General features: G+C 49.9%; 1 protein-coding gene across 8 annotated transcripts in view; it reads left to right on the top strand.

Annotated features, from left to right (window-relative positions):
* Nucleotides 1–12834, top strand: part of RAP1GAP2 (RAP1 GTPase activating protein 2) — a 216333-nt gene that overhangs the window by 111824 nt on the left and 91675 nt on the right. The gene's annotated exons all lie outside the window — the stretch shown is intronic.

Here is a 12834-nt window from a genome sequence, read left to right on the forward strand (position 1 = left end):
TCATCCAGTCTTCCGGCCAGGTGACCACATGTGCCTGGGCTGGCCCTCAGGGGGGACTTTGGTTCAGCCGGTATTGCCGTCTAGGCAGCAACGCGCCTCCCTCCTTCCCTCACCCTTTGCCAGGTGACGACCAGCTCTGAAGAAGTCACCTGCCTCCTGAGTCAGCTGAGGGGACATCTAGGCCAGCCCCCCTCTCTCCTGAGGCTCTGCTACCAGGTGACTCACAGGGAAATAATTATGAATCTCTTTCCTGTGAGTCCCTGTTGTACCCCCTCTTCCCTGACCCAATCTGTTGCAAAGTGATACCTTCAAAGGAAGTAGGTAAAAGCCATCTTCCCATTACCATCCCACTTTGAATGCCCACCATGCACAGAGCTGTGTGGTATGCACCGTGGGGGCAATATCCTGGAATGGCAGTCAGAGCCTGCGTCCCGGTTGAATTAGGAATTCAGGAGTGGGGGGCACTGTGCAGGGCCCACCTAGGACAGCTCTGCCCTCCTCCTGGTGGGGGTGCCCAGGGGCATTGAAATCCAGACCATCTGCATCAGCCTGGTCACAGTGCTGGCATCTGAACAAGGTGTCGGGGTGGCTTGTTTGCACGGGGCAATACTGAAACTTGCTGCCGTTCTCAGTTTCAGCCCGTTGCTCTGCAGAGTTGGGTGTGGGATGCTCATCTCTGTGCTCACATGCTGTGCTGGGCTTAGCCGCTCAGTCATGTCTGACTCCTTGAGACCCCAGGACTGTAGCCTGCCTGCCTGGCTCCTCTGTCCACGGGGATTCTCCAGGCAAGGATCCTGGACTGGGTTCCCAGGTCCTCCTCCAGGGGATCTTCCCGACCCAGGGATCGAACCCTCATCTCTTACATCTCCTGCATTGGCAGGCAGTTCCTAGATCCCATACGTCACAACTAAGACTTGCAGCAGCCAAATAAATAAATAAATATTTTAAATAAAGAAAAAAAAATTGGGGCTTTATCCTAACTAGAGGCACTGAAGTCATTGAAGATTTTAGTCCGAGGAGTGAGATGACTTTTGAAGAGTCATCTTGGCTTATGTGGGAGGGAGCAGAGTGGAAGTGGGGTGACTTGGGAGGCCACTGCAGGAATCCAGTGGAGAGGTGGTGGCCTGACTCCGAGGGGCCCGTGAGGTTGTTTGGAAGTGGCCAGATCATACATTTCCTATGTGGTGAGATGTGAGCATTTGGGGTGAGGTAGGGGGCAAGGATGGCCCCAGGTTTGGAGCAACTGGACAAACGTTACAGCCATTCTCTGAGAGGGAGTGCCCCTGGAGAGAGAATGAGGGCTTAAGTTCCACGTGCTGAGTTAGACAAGCCTGAGACACCAATGGGGGTGTCAGTGAGCAGCTGGGTATTTGGGGGCCAGGCTCAGAAGAAGGGTGTGACTGGAGGTAAAAACGCGGAGTTATTTTTGTCGACATGGGAATGGAAGCTGGGGGTGGACGGGTGGGTGAACTCTCCAGGGAGAGAATGGAGCCGGCAGATGAGAGATTCCTGGGGTGGCCTCCCCAGGTTGAAGGCTGGTGCGGAGGAGGCTGGAGACGTGGTGGGAGGGATGGGCAGATCTGGGTTAGTGGTCTGGCGGCTACTCAAAACTACAACGCTCACTTATGTCGCAGTCTCAGCATAGGGGAGCGGCCATTTTGGGACAGCACTTACCAAGTCATGTTGCCGGCCCAACGCGTCCCAGCATTGCGTTCAGGGCAGCAACTGCATCCTGTTCTGTGGTCCCTGATTCTGGTGGATGGTTTTTTAAAAAAAATAATTTATTTTTATTTTGTGCTGCACTGGGTGTTTGTTGCTTTTCGTGAACTTTCTCTAGTTGGCAGCGAGTGGGGGCTATTCTTTGTTGCTACTCTTCGTGAGTGGGTTTCTCATTGCAGGGACTTCTTTTGTTTCAGAGCACGGGATCTAGGTGCACGGGCTTCAGTAGTTGCAGCTCACCGGCTCAGTGGTTGCAGCTTGAGGCTCTAGAGCACAGGCTCAGTAGTTATGGCGCATGGGCTTAGTTGCTCTGCAACATGTGGGATCTTCCTGGCCCAGGCATCAAACCTGTGTCTCCTGCATTGGCAGGCGGATTCTTATCCACTGCGCCACCAGGGAAGTCCATCTGGTAGAGGTTTATGGTGTGTTGACGATACTGGAATCCTGGTTGGAGGAGCAGGCACTTATCTTCCACGCCTCTGGTTTTGCTTGAGTCTCCTCTACCATCAGACACTTCTCTAAATTAAGCCCAGATATATGTGTTCTTTGATATGTGGACTGAAGCCCCCGCCCTCCCCATCAGTTCCACGTGAAGTCACCTGTGAGGACCTGGGTTCCCACCTGTGATGTCCCCTCCAGGATGGGATTGGGCCCAGACATTGAGGTCTGGGACACCACGGGGTGGAGGCTGGACTTACTCCAGAGGGTCACTGACCCTGGAGTTCCATCAGCCCCCCGCCCTCCCAGCATCTGGACAGGGGAGGAGGGTCTGACTCGGTTCCCTGGCAGTGCAGGCTTGGGGCAGGGGTGGCAGGGAAACCCCTCTGGTGTGGAGTCACAAAATCTCGGCAGTGGTGATCCATTTCCTTTCCAGGTAAGCGGGAGGCCAGGAGGTGGGAAATGACTTCCCCAAGGTCCCACTGAAGATAGCTGTCTTCCTCCTATGGCCATAGAGTCAGTTCAGTTCTAAGACACACACCATTTTTGATGCGATGCTCTCATCCCACCCCACACACCAGGGACAGCCCTCCTCTAGTTGCTCCCTGCACTGGGAAGGGAGTGGTGGAGCAGAAGCTGATCTCCAGTCTGAGAAGCCCCCTGCAGACCCCTGCCCCCATCTGGCATGCCTGCTGCAATGGGTCCTCTCTGCCCCTCCCCCACCTCTTTCTGTTTGTGGTTTTCAAGGTTTTTTTTTTCTTTTTTCCCTTGCTAATATGAAACTGAGAAAAAGCCACCAAAGAGATGCTGAGCAGATGGGCAGAATGAGAGCCCAGTTCCCAGCCAGAATTCAAACTGTGGATGGCGCAGGGTGGGCTGGGAGAGGGGTTGGGGGCTGTCTTCCTGGGAATGCAGTGGATCGTTTCCAGGCTCACGTTTTTTACGATCCAGTTTTCATGCCCAGATGGATCACCTGGCACCCAGGATAGCCGGGTGTGTCTCCCGCGCTGTGCCAGACCCCGTGGGGTCAAACCCGGGCCGCCGTCCTTGTCCCTCAATGAACCTGCTGTCTTCGGGGGGCCTTAACTGAGCAGAAGAAACCATATGGCTCAGCATGTGACAAGCTGCAGTGAGTCTAGTGGTTTCTCAGTGCAGGGAGAGAAGTGAGGCCGGCTTCGTGGGGAGGCTGGTGGGGGAGTTGGAAGGGACCCTAATGTCTAGCACGGGGGTTGGTCGACCCCCCAGGAATGACCGTAGAACAGCCTTTTGGCCTTGAAGAGGGTGGGGTTGACCCTCCTGATTCTTTTCTAGCTCTTAGTAAGTGCATGGGCCTTCTATTGAAGGTGGTGATGCCGGGGCCTTGGTGTGACCTTGATCTGAATTATCGCACTCGTCTGTGGAGCCCCACCAGGCCTAGTCTGGGAGATGACCCTCGCTCAGCCTCCTCCATCTTTCTCTGTGCTAGTCCGAGGGCAGCCCCCTCCGCCCCAAACCTTCCCCTTTCCTGAAGACAACAAGGAGGCCTGAGGTGCCCGCTGTAGGGGGTGCAGAAAGTCTTGCCCCTGCTTTGTCCCCTGGCACTTTGCTCTGCATCCCTCGAAACCCCAGCAGTGGGTCAGGCAGGTGCGAAGTCCCCAGAGGAAGAAAGTGGACGTCAGAGGGGCCTTCTCTGCACTTCCTGCGTTTCCTGTGGGCAGGGCTGCGCTGCATCTCTGCCTCCTGCCCTCACGAACTGCCCGCCAGCCACCCTCTCTCCTGGGCAGTGGGGGTGGGGGCGCTGGGGTTTCTTTTCCAGCTTGGAGCCCAGCCCCAGGCGCGATGCCAGCTCTTACTTTGCCCCCGGTTCCTGCCCTTGCCTTCTGATCTCACTCTGAAGAGAGACCACACCTCGCTGTCAGGACTGAGTGAGGGGTGTCAGCTCCCATCAGATCCCATCAGATCCCATCAGCGCCCATCAGTTTGTGTGGGCGAGGTGAGGGGGCCGTTGTGGGTAGGGCTGGGACCCCTCTGGGGTGGGGCAGGAAGGGCTCAAGGACAGCGGCCAGGGGATTTGGTTCCCCCTCCTTAAGAAAGCCCTGGGTGGGGTGGGGGGCATGACAGTTGGGACTCGCATTCCCCACCCCCAGCCGTGACCGCCTCCCAGGAGCTCAGCTGGCTTTCTCACTGGCGCTCCTGGGAGGGCCGTCCCTGGGCTCCACATGGACCCTGTTTATGTCACTGGTCCAGATGCCATCCTCTCAGGAACCACTTCCCAGGAGGCCTCTGATTGCGTGCAGGCCAGTGGGCAGGGGAGCCCGAGGGCAGTGCGGATGTGATGGGGGGCTTCCTGGCTCTGCACCTGTTGGGGGGTGCACCTTGAAGGCTTAGCGAGCCGGGGGATGTGTGTGTGCGCGCCGCCTGCATGAACCCACGCCTCACGTGTGCACATATGTATACCGTACCTGATTTTGTTCATTGTTTTAAGGCCAGCTAGCCTACATTTCTTTTTTTTCCTTCTCAAAGACATTCTATTTTAAAATTTTTTCTTTATTTTTAAAATTTTTATTGGAGTATAGTTGTCTTTTTCTTCTTTTAGTTTTTTAAAAATTTATTTATTTTAATTAGAGGATAATTGCTTTATAATATTGAGTTGGTTTCTGTCATACATCAACGTGAATCAGCCATGGGTATACATATGTCCCCTCCCTCTCGATGGAGTATAATTGCTTTACAATATTGTATTATATTCTCCTGTACAGCGAAGTGAACCAGTTACACGTATACACATATCCCGTCTCTTTTGGGTTTCCTTCTTGCAAATGACTTTAGGTGTAACCGGATTGTTAAAAAATTTGCATACATTGAAATGCATGAATCTTAACTGTACACTTTTATTAATGAGTGCACCCATAGGACCCATACTCTGATTCAGATATAGGTTCTTTCTCTTCCCCCAGGATATTCTATCATGTCCCTTCTTTAGTCAATTGCAACCACCCCCTTGGGAAGCAACCAGTATTCTCGGACTTTTCTTTCCCCAATGTAAATTAGTTTTTACCTGCTCTAGAACTGAATTTAAAAGAGATCACATACAGTCTGTACTTGTTTGCGTCCAGCTCAGCATAGTATCTGTGAGATTCACCCATGCTGTAGAGAATATCAGTAGTTTGTTCCTTATTGTCCCCACAGTATGAATATAACACAATTTGTTTATTCTGTTGAGGGAAATTTGGGTTGTTTCCAGTTTTGAGCTATAATGAATAGCCAGATGCTTTGCCTATTCTGGTATATGTTTTGTTTTGGACACGGGTTTTCATTTCTCTTAGGTAAATATCTAGACGTAAACAGCTAGGTCAAAGGGGAGGTGAATGTTTAGCTTTATAGGAAGTGGCCAAACTTTTGGCCAGGTGGTTGTACCATTTTATGTCCCTACCAGCAGCGTTATGAGAGCTCTAACTGCTTCACATCCTTGTCGACATTTGCCATTGTCAGTCTGTTTAATTTTAGCCACTTGGGTGGGTGTGTAGGGAGAGGGTATTTCATTGTGGCTTTAATTTGCATTTGTCTGATGACTAATGACATTGAACACTTTCTCACATGCTTGTGGACCATTCTTACAGGTCCTCTGTCCCGCCTACCCCTTGAAAATGGGGTTGTTTGTCTTCCTGTAGGCATTCTTTACATATTCTAGATACAAGCTCACTCCTTGTCTTAATAGTGTCATTGACGAACAGAAGTTTTAAAATTTTGATGATGTTCAATTTATGTGGGTTATTTTTTGTTTTGTGTCTACAGCTTTCTGCATCCTAAGAATTCTTTGCTTACTCTGTATCACAAAGATTTTCTTCCATTTTTTTCTTCTAGAAGCTTTCTAGTTTGAACTATGGATCTAAGATCAATCTCAACTTAACTGTGTGCCATGATCCAGGGGCCCCCAACCTCTGGGATCTAATGGCTGATGATCTGAGGTGGAGCTGATGCAATAATGACAGAGATTAAAGTGCCCAATAAATGTGATGTGCTTGAATTATCCCGAGGCCATCTCCCACTCCCCCAGTCTGTGGAAAAAATTGTCTTCCATGAAACTAGACCCTGGTGCCAAAAAGGTTGGGGACCACTGAATAGGCATTGTTGGGCAGCAAGCCCTGAAGTTGCCCAGCCTTGAAATTGAAGAAGGAATCAGGAGTCAGTGAGAGAGACCTTCATGGCTTAATGGACAGAGGATCTTATATCTGAAACAGGTCCTGGAGTGACACTTCACTGTGTGTGGCAGACGGAGGGCAGGACAGGCAGCAAGCTTTGCTCTGGGAGGGGAGAGGGAGGTTAAGTTATAGGTGGAATTGACATCAGGTTGACTCATTGGTTACCAGGGAAACCAGCAGAGGAACACATCCTTCACTGCCCCTTTGCTAAGGTATCATGGTGAGGATGTTCTGATCTGAAGATAAGAACAATCACTAGCTGGGTCGGGGGGCAAGTATGTAGGCATTTACTGATTACGCTCTATGACTAAGAGGGAAAGGTGTGTAGGGTGTAGGTGAGGCAGGGACTGGTCAAGCAGGGGGATATACAGGGAACAAAAGAATAGCCATTACACTGGTGTCAAGGTCCATTTGTCCTCATATGGACGTACAGTCAATGAAGAGACTTTGGCTTGCTTTGATACCTTAGTCAAAAATCCACTGACTGTCTCAGGCACACGTGCCTGTGTATGGTTTCTCTATAAGCCCTGGTGTTTCTCTAGGTCAGGGATGGTAAATGAATGACCCTTGTGCCATCAATCCAGACTTCTGCCCTGATGGCAGATGTCAGTAATGATCACAGCATCCTTGCTCATGAATTTAGACGTGGTCTCAGGATCCTCTCCAGCAAAGCCCTGCAGGCAGCCACCGCCAGTCATTTGGAGCTGACATTTGAGATGAATTGTTCCTGGCATCTCTGATTGAACTTGGCAGAAGAGGTTAAGTTGTTTGCTCAAGGTCCCACAGCTGGTGAGAGGGGAACCAGGATTTGGACTCAGGTCTGTCTGTGTGGCTCGGAAACCTGTGCTGTCTTAACCACGCTCCAGACTGCCTTCTGTGAGTCATGAGCTTGTTACTTAATCTCCCGGTCCTCCAGGTTCTTCCCCTGTAGAATGGGGACAGCGACCACCTAGAGGAGCAGGTATGAAGAGTAATGAGGTACACCATGAAGCAGCTAGTGGTGTGCCTACCACATAATGGGGACTCAGTAAATGGCTGTGATGATAATGGTGGTGATGATGGTGATGACAGTGGTGATGATGGTTATGTAGTTCTTGCCCTGAGACACACAAAGAGGACTTTTCTTTCGGGAACTGGGAACCGCCAGCTCATGAGAGTCCCTTGTCTGCTCCCATGGAGACTTCTGAGCTGGAGGCCTTGGGGCAGGGGAAGCCCTGCTTTCTAGAAATTGCTAATGGAGCTCAAACTTCAGGTCTTGGCCTAGGCATCTGGGCCGCTTGGACCTTCTTTCTTTCTCTCCATTCTTTCAGGGAAATAGGCCATCTGGGCTTCCAGAACGATCTCTCTGGGGGCCCTCTCCCCCTCTCCTTTGATTCTCTAGTCCATCTCCCTTTCCTTCTGATGGACCACATGGTCTCCTCCACTGGGGATGCTCATCTAGTTCCTGTGACCTGGACCCACATCCCTTTGAGGCTCTTCCTCAAAAAGATGACGCAGTATGGAGTGGCAGTTAAGGACATAGTTTCTGGAGCCCACCTGCCTTTGAGGCTTTGCCATTTCCTAGCTGTGTACTGTCTCGGCCTCATTACCCTCATTTGTAGAGGAGGAATATGAGAGTACCTGCCATGTGTGTTTGTAATGGGAATTAATTGAGATGATGTGCTACAGAAATGTTAGTCATTATTACTCCTCCAGAGAACAACTGCTCAGAGGGAAAGTCAGAAGGGATTTTTCTATTGTTAATATAATACCTCCTCAATTCTTCTTGATTTCCTGCCCTGCCTGGTACCCAGAACTGAGTGCCTCTCCACATCCAATGAACAAAAACTGAAATTGCATCGTATGTGATTGGCCCCACCTGAGCCCTGTGTATCAAACCCAAAACCCTGCCTGGTAACTGTGGATGATCCTGAGGGTATTGGAAAAAGGCCAAAACCCAAGATCCTGCCCAGCAAAGATCAGATGGACCTGGGGTAGGTGTCTTTAGGGAAGGAGCATCCTTCTGGATCTTGTTCCTGAGCCTTGAAGTCAGGCTGCCCTGGGCCAGTCAGGGTTCACAGGCAAGGTGGTCCCCAGGGTGACAGGGAGAGCCCGCAGAGCTGGAGTTCTCATGAAGGATTTGGGGATTGGACTGAATGGAGACCTGATAATTCAAGGCCATGGAGAGTCCCAGGGTTGGCCTTGGAATGCATTTTATTATCTGTTTATTTCCATCAGAAGGTTCCTTCCTAATTCCTTTTGCCTGAGGCTATATTGAAAGGAGTCTATATTTCTAGACAGACATTGACCTTGTGCTTTGATAGAGCCCTTGGCGTTCAGGGCGTCTGCTTTTTTTTTTAATTTATTTGGCTGTGCTGGATCTTCCTTGTTGCATGGCGGGCTTTCTGTAGCTGCAGTTACTCTCTAGTTGTGGTGCTCGGGCTTCTGATTCCATTGGCATCTCTTGTTGTGGAGCACGGGCTCCAGCAGTTGTGTTGCATGGGCTTAATTGCTCCGTGGCACGTGAAATCTTCCGGGACCAGGGATCGAACCCATGTCCCCTGCATTGGCAGGCGGATTCTTAACTGCTGGGCCACCAAGGAAGCCCAGGGCGTCTCCTTGGGGATGCTTCTCTTGTGTGACGTTGTGCAGTTCAGTCATCTTCTAGGAACCTCAGTTCCTCCATTGGTAGGACTGAGCCCACCCTGCAGGGTTGCTGTGAGGATTATATGAGGAAGCAGGTGGGCAAGGGCTTCAGGAAACACCAGGCACCCACATGCATATTATGTCGTTACATGACTGATACTTGTGGTTGTTATCGTGGGCAGCGAGCTAAATGCTTGTGGGGTGGTTTCATTGATTATCCTACTCTTCTTCTCTTCGGGCTACCATGCACACTACTGCCCTGAGACCGGCTCAGGAGTGGGGTTCTGTAAGATTCCACGCCCACCTCCCATCCCAGCCTGCCTGCATGCCTCGATGGGAGGGGGGGCGTCATTGACTTGACACTCGGGTCCAGTGTGCCTGGTGCTTTGGGGAACAGTGCACAGTGGCTCCTGTGTTTGTTCCTGGGGGCGTCACCCCTGCACTTCTGAGCCCCTTAGGCACTCCCTGTGTGTCCCCCTCTTAGTAGCTTCCCTGATCTTGGATGAGTATGGAGATGGAGTTTCAGGCCTTAGGATGTGCCTTCATTTCCTGGGGCTGCTGTAACAGTGTCCCACAAACTTGGTGGCTTAAGACAACAGAAGTGGATTCTCCCACAGCTCTGGAGGCTGGAAGTCTGATATAAGGTATGAGAAGGGCGGAGCTCCCTCCAAAGGCCCTAGAGAAGGAGGATCCTTGTTGGTTTCTTCCAGCTGCTGGTGGCTGCAGGCATGCCTTTTGTTTGGGGCTACGTGATTCCACTCTGCCTCCGTCTTCACGAGACCTTCTCTTCTCCCTGGGTCTGTGGGTCTTTTATGAAGATTTAAGGCCCACCTGGCTCTACCTGGATCTCATCTCAAGATACTTGATTATACCTGCAAATAGGGTCACATTCACAGAATCTTGGGTGGACATATCTTTTGAGGGGGCCACCGTTTAACCCACTATAAGAGCTGTGATGGGAGCCTGGTGAGGCTCCGAAACTCTGCCAGCAGCTGCTGGCCCTTGTGTGGTTAGAAGTCACTCAGGTGTGACCACAGGGGTGTGTGTGTGTGTGTGTGTGTGTGTGTGTGTGTGTGTGTGTGATGGGGTGGGGCGTTACTGGCGCAGGGCTGGAAGGAACTGGCCCAGAGCAGCCACAGCTCATGTCCTGAAGGGCAGAACGTGCTCTCCTATTCTTGCTGTCACAGAGCTTGGTACGTAAGGAGCCCAGAGTAAGTGCTTCATCAACCCTTAGTGGTTGGTTCTTAATACATACTCATGGTCGTAGTTTAGTTCCTCAGTCATGTCTGACTCTTGCGAACCCATGGACTTGTAGCCTGCCAGGCTTCTCTGTCCCTGGACTTTCCCAGGCAAGAGTACTGGAGTGGGTTGCCATTTCCTTCTCCAGGGAATCTTCTCAACCCAGGAATCGAACCTGGGTCTCCTGCATTGCTGGCAGATTCTTTACTGACTGAGCCACCAGGGAAGCAATACATACTCATAATAGGTGATTTATGAATTCTCATGGACTGATCCAGCCTTGAGAATGTGGCATTGAACAAAAAAGCCCAGTATTTTCTTGGAGAGTTTTTATTAGATTTTTTACTGCAAGTAAACAGCACACCCTGTTTTAACTAAAATGATATATGCTTCTTATTAAAAATGTAAGCAATTGTAAAGTATAAAGAAAGTAAAAAAAAAAAAAGAATCTTAAACAAAACTCTAGTAATAATCCCACCAGCCAGACATATTCATCATTATCATTTGCTAAATCCGCAGACATCTCGGCATCATGCGCACATTTAGAGGCATAAATAAATGGGATCCTGTTGTTTGTGCCCGTTTATAATAAAGGGAGTCAAATTCGATTTTACTTGCATTCAACCAGTGAAGAGAAAGCCAGGCGACTCAGGAGTCACTGAAGTTTAGATAAATGTTTTTACTCTAGAAGAGATAGTAATCCCTGTAAGAGCCCTCTGAAGATGAGCTAAATTGTTTTATTAAATTCTTTTATTGGAAACAGACAAATCTTTGAGGGTGGAGACATTAATTTTTTAAAATATTTATTTGTTTGTTTCTGTCTGTGCTGGGTCTTCCTGGCTGTGAGCAGGGGGCTTTCTCTCGTTGCAGTGAGTGGGGGCTATTCTTTCTTGTGATATGTGGGCTTCTTGTGCAGTGGCTTTTCTTGTTGCAGACCATGAGCTCTAGGCGCTCAGGCTTCAGTAGTTGCAGTTCCCGGGCTCTAGAGCACAGGCTCAATAGTTGCCCCGTGGCATGTGGGATCTTGCCGGACCAGCGATCGAATGGGTATCCCCTGCATTGCAAGGCGGATTCTTTTTTTTAATTTTTAATTTTATTTTATTTTTTTTGCAAGGCGGATTCTTACCCACTGGATCACTAGGGATGCCCCCATTAATTTTTAAAAATAAATTATTCCCACTTTATACATAGTGTTTGGCTCCCTGCTTTGAAATGTGAGAATCAGGTGGCTTTGGAGGCGAGCTGGTGCTGTCTGTGAACAGCCTGGATCACTCACTCCTTTTGAGGGGAACTGCTGGGCCCTTAATAGCAGCCTGGGTGGAAAGGATCTGCATCTCCAGGTGTGTGGAGAGGTGGAGGGAGCCTTTCAAGAGCCCCCGCTCAGTTTCACATGGAAATCAAGCAGAACCCCTTGTGGGAGAGAATCGGCTTTGCTAGCAAATGACACGGCTGAGCGGATTTGATTTGGCAGCAGGCTGGAGAGGTTATGTGTCACAGAACATTTCAGTTTTGCAGGGTCGAGACATGCTGCTAGAGAGTCAGAGTTCCTTCCTTCCCGTGGATCTATCAGAAGGTTTGTGTTAGTTTCTTATAGCTACTGAAACAGATGACCCCAAGTGTAGTGGCTTAAGACAAATGGATTTCTCATCTTCGAGTTCTGGAGGTCAGAGGTCTGAAATGGGTTGCATGGGACTAAAATCGAGGTGTCCACTGGACCACATTCCTTCCAGAGACTGTAGGAGAGAATTTATTTCGTTGCCTTTTCCAGCATCTAGAAGGCCACCTGTATTCCTCGACTCCTGCCCTATTTCTCTATCTTCAAAGGGAGCAACACTGATCGGGCCAGGCCCCTCCCACACTGCAGTCTCGCTCATCCTCTCTCTTCTGTCTCCTTCTATTATAAGGATGCTTTTGATTATATTCCTGGATAATCCAGGATCCTCCTCTCACTTTAGGGTTGGCTGATTACAATCTTAATTCCGTCTGCACCTGAATCCCCATTGTCACCATTAACCTCACATACTCACAGGTCGTGAGGATTAAGGACAAGAGCATCTTTTGTAGGTGGGCTTTGTTCAGCTATGACAAGCTCAGGCCACCTTCATGGTTCAGTAGGAGAGGCTGGGTCCTATTAGAGCTAGGTTCCTCATCTGTAAAGTGTGGGAGATTTTTTTACCCCACTTCCTAGCAGAAACCCTTGAGGCCCAGGACACAGGTCTTCCTTCTATGGGATTCTGTGGCCCTGTAACTGATCTTTTGCCTGCCTGATTTCATTACTTTGTGAGATCATGACTGATTATATGATTTCAAATGTCCTCGCCTGACCACTGGAGAAAGGAATGGCAACCCACTCCAGTAGTGTTGCCTGGAGAATTCCATAGACAGAGGAGCCTGGCAAGCTCAGTGCAAGGGGTGGCAAAGAGTTGTACATAGCTGACCAACTAATACACATACCCACACCCACACCCCTGACCATGGGATTTGATGTGTAGGCCGTGGGATTTGACTTCCACGGAGAAAAGAAGCCCACTCAGCACTCATATTGTCAATATAGAGCTGAGATGTGACCTTGATTTTGTTACCTTCAGTCAGCAACTTGCTGATCCCCCATCAAGGCAGAAAACTAACCCCT

The sequence above is a fragment of the Cervus elaphus genome, chromosome 5 (genome assembly GCF_910594005.1).
Source record: "Cervus elaphus chromosome 5, mCerEla1.1, whole genome shotgun sequence".
Taxonomy (NCBI): Eukaryota; Metazoa; Chordata; class Mammalia; order Artiodactyla; family Cervidae; genus Cervus; species Cervus elaphus.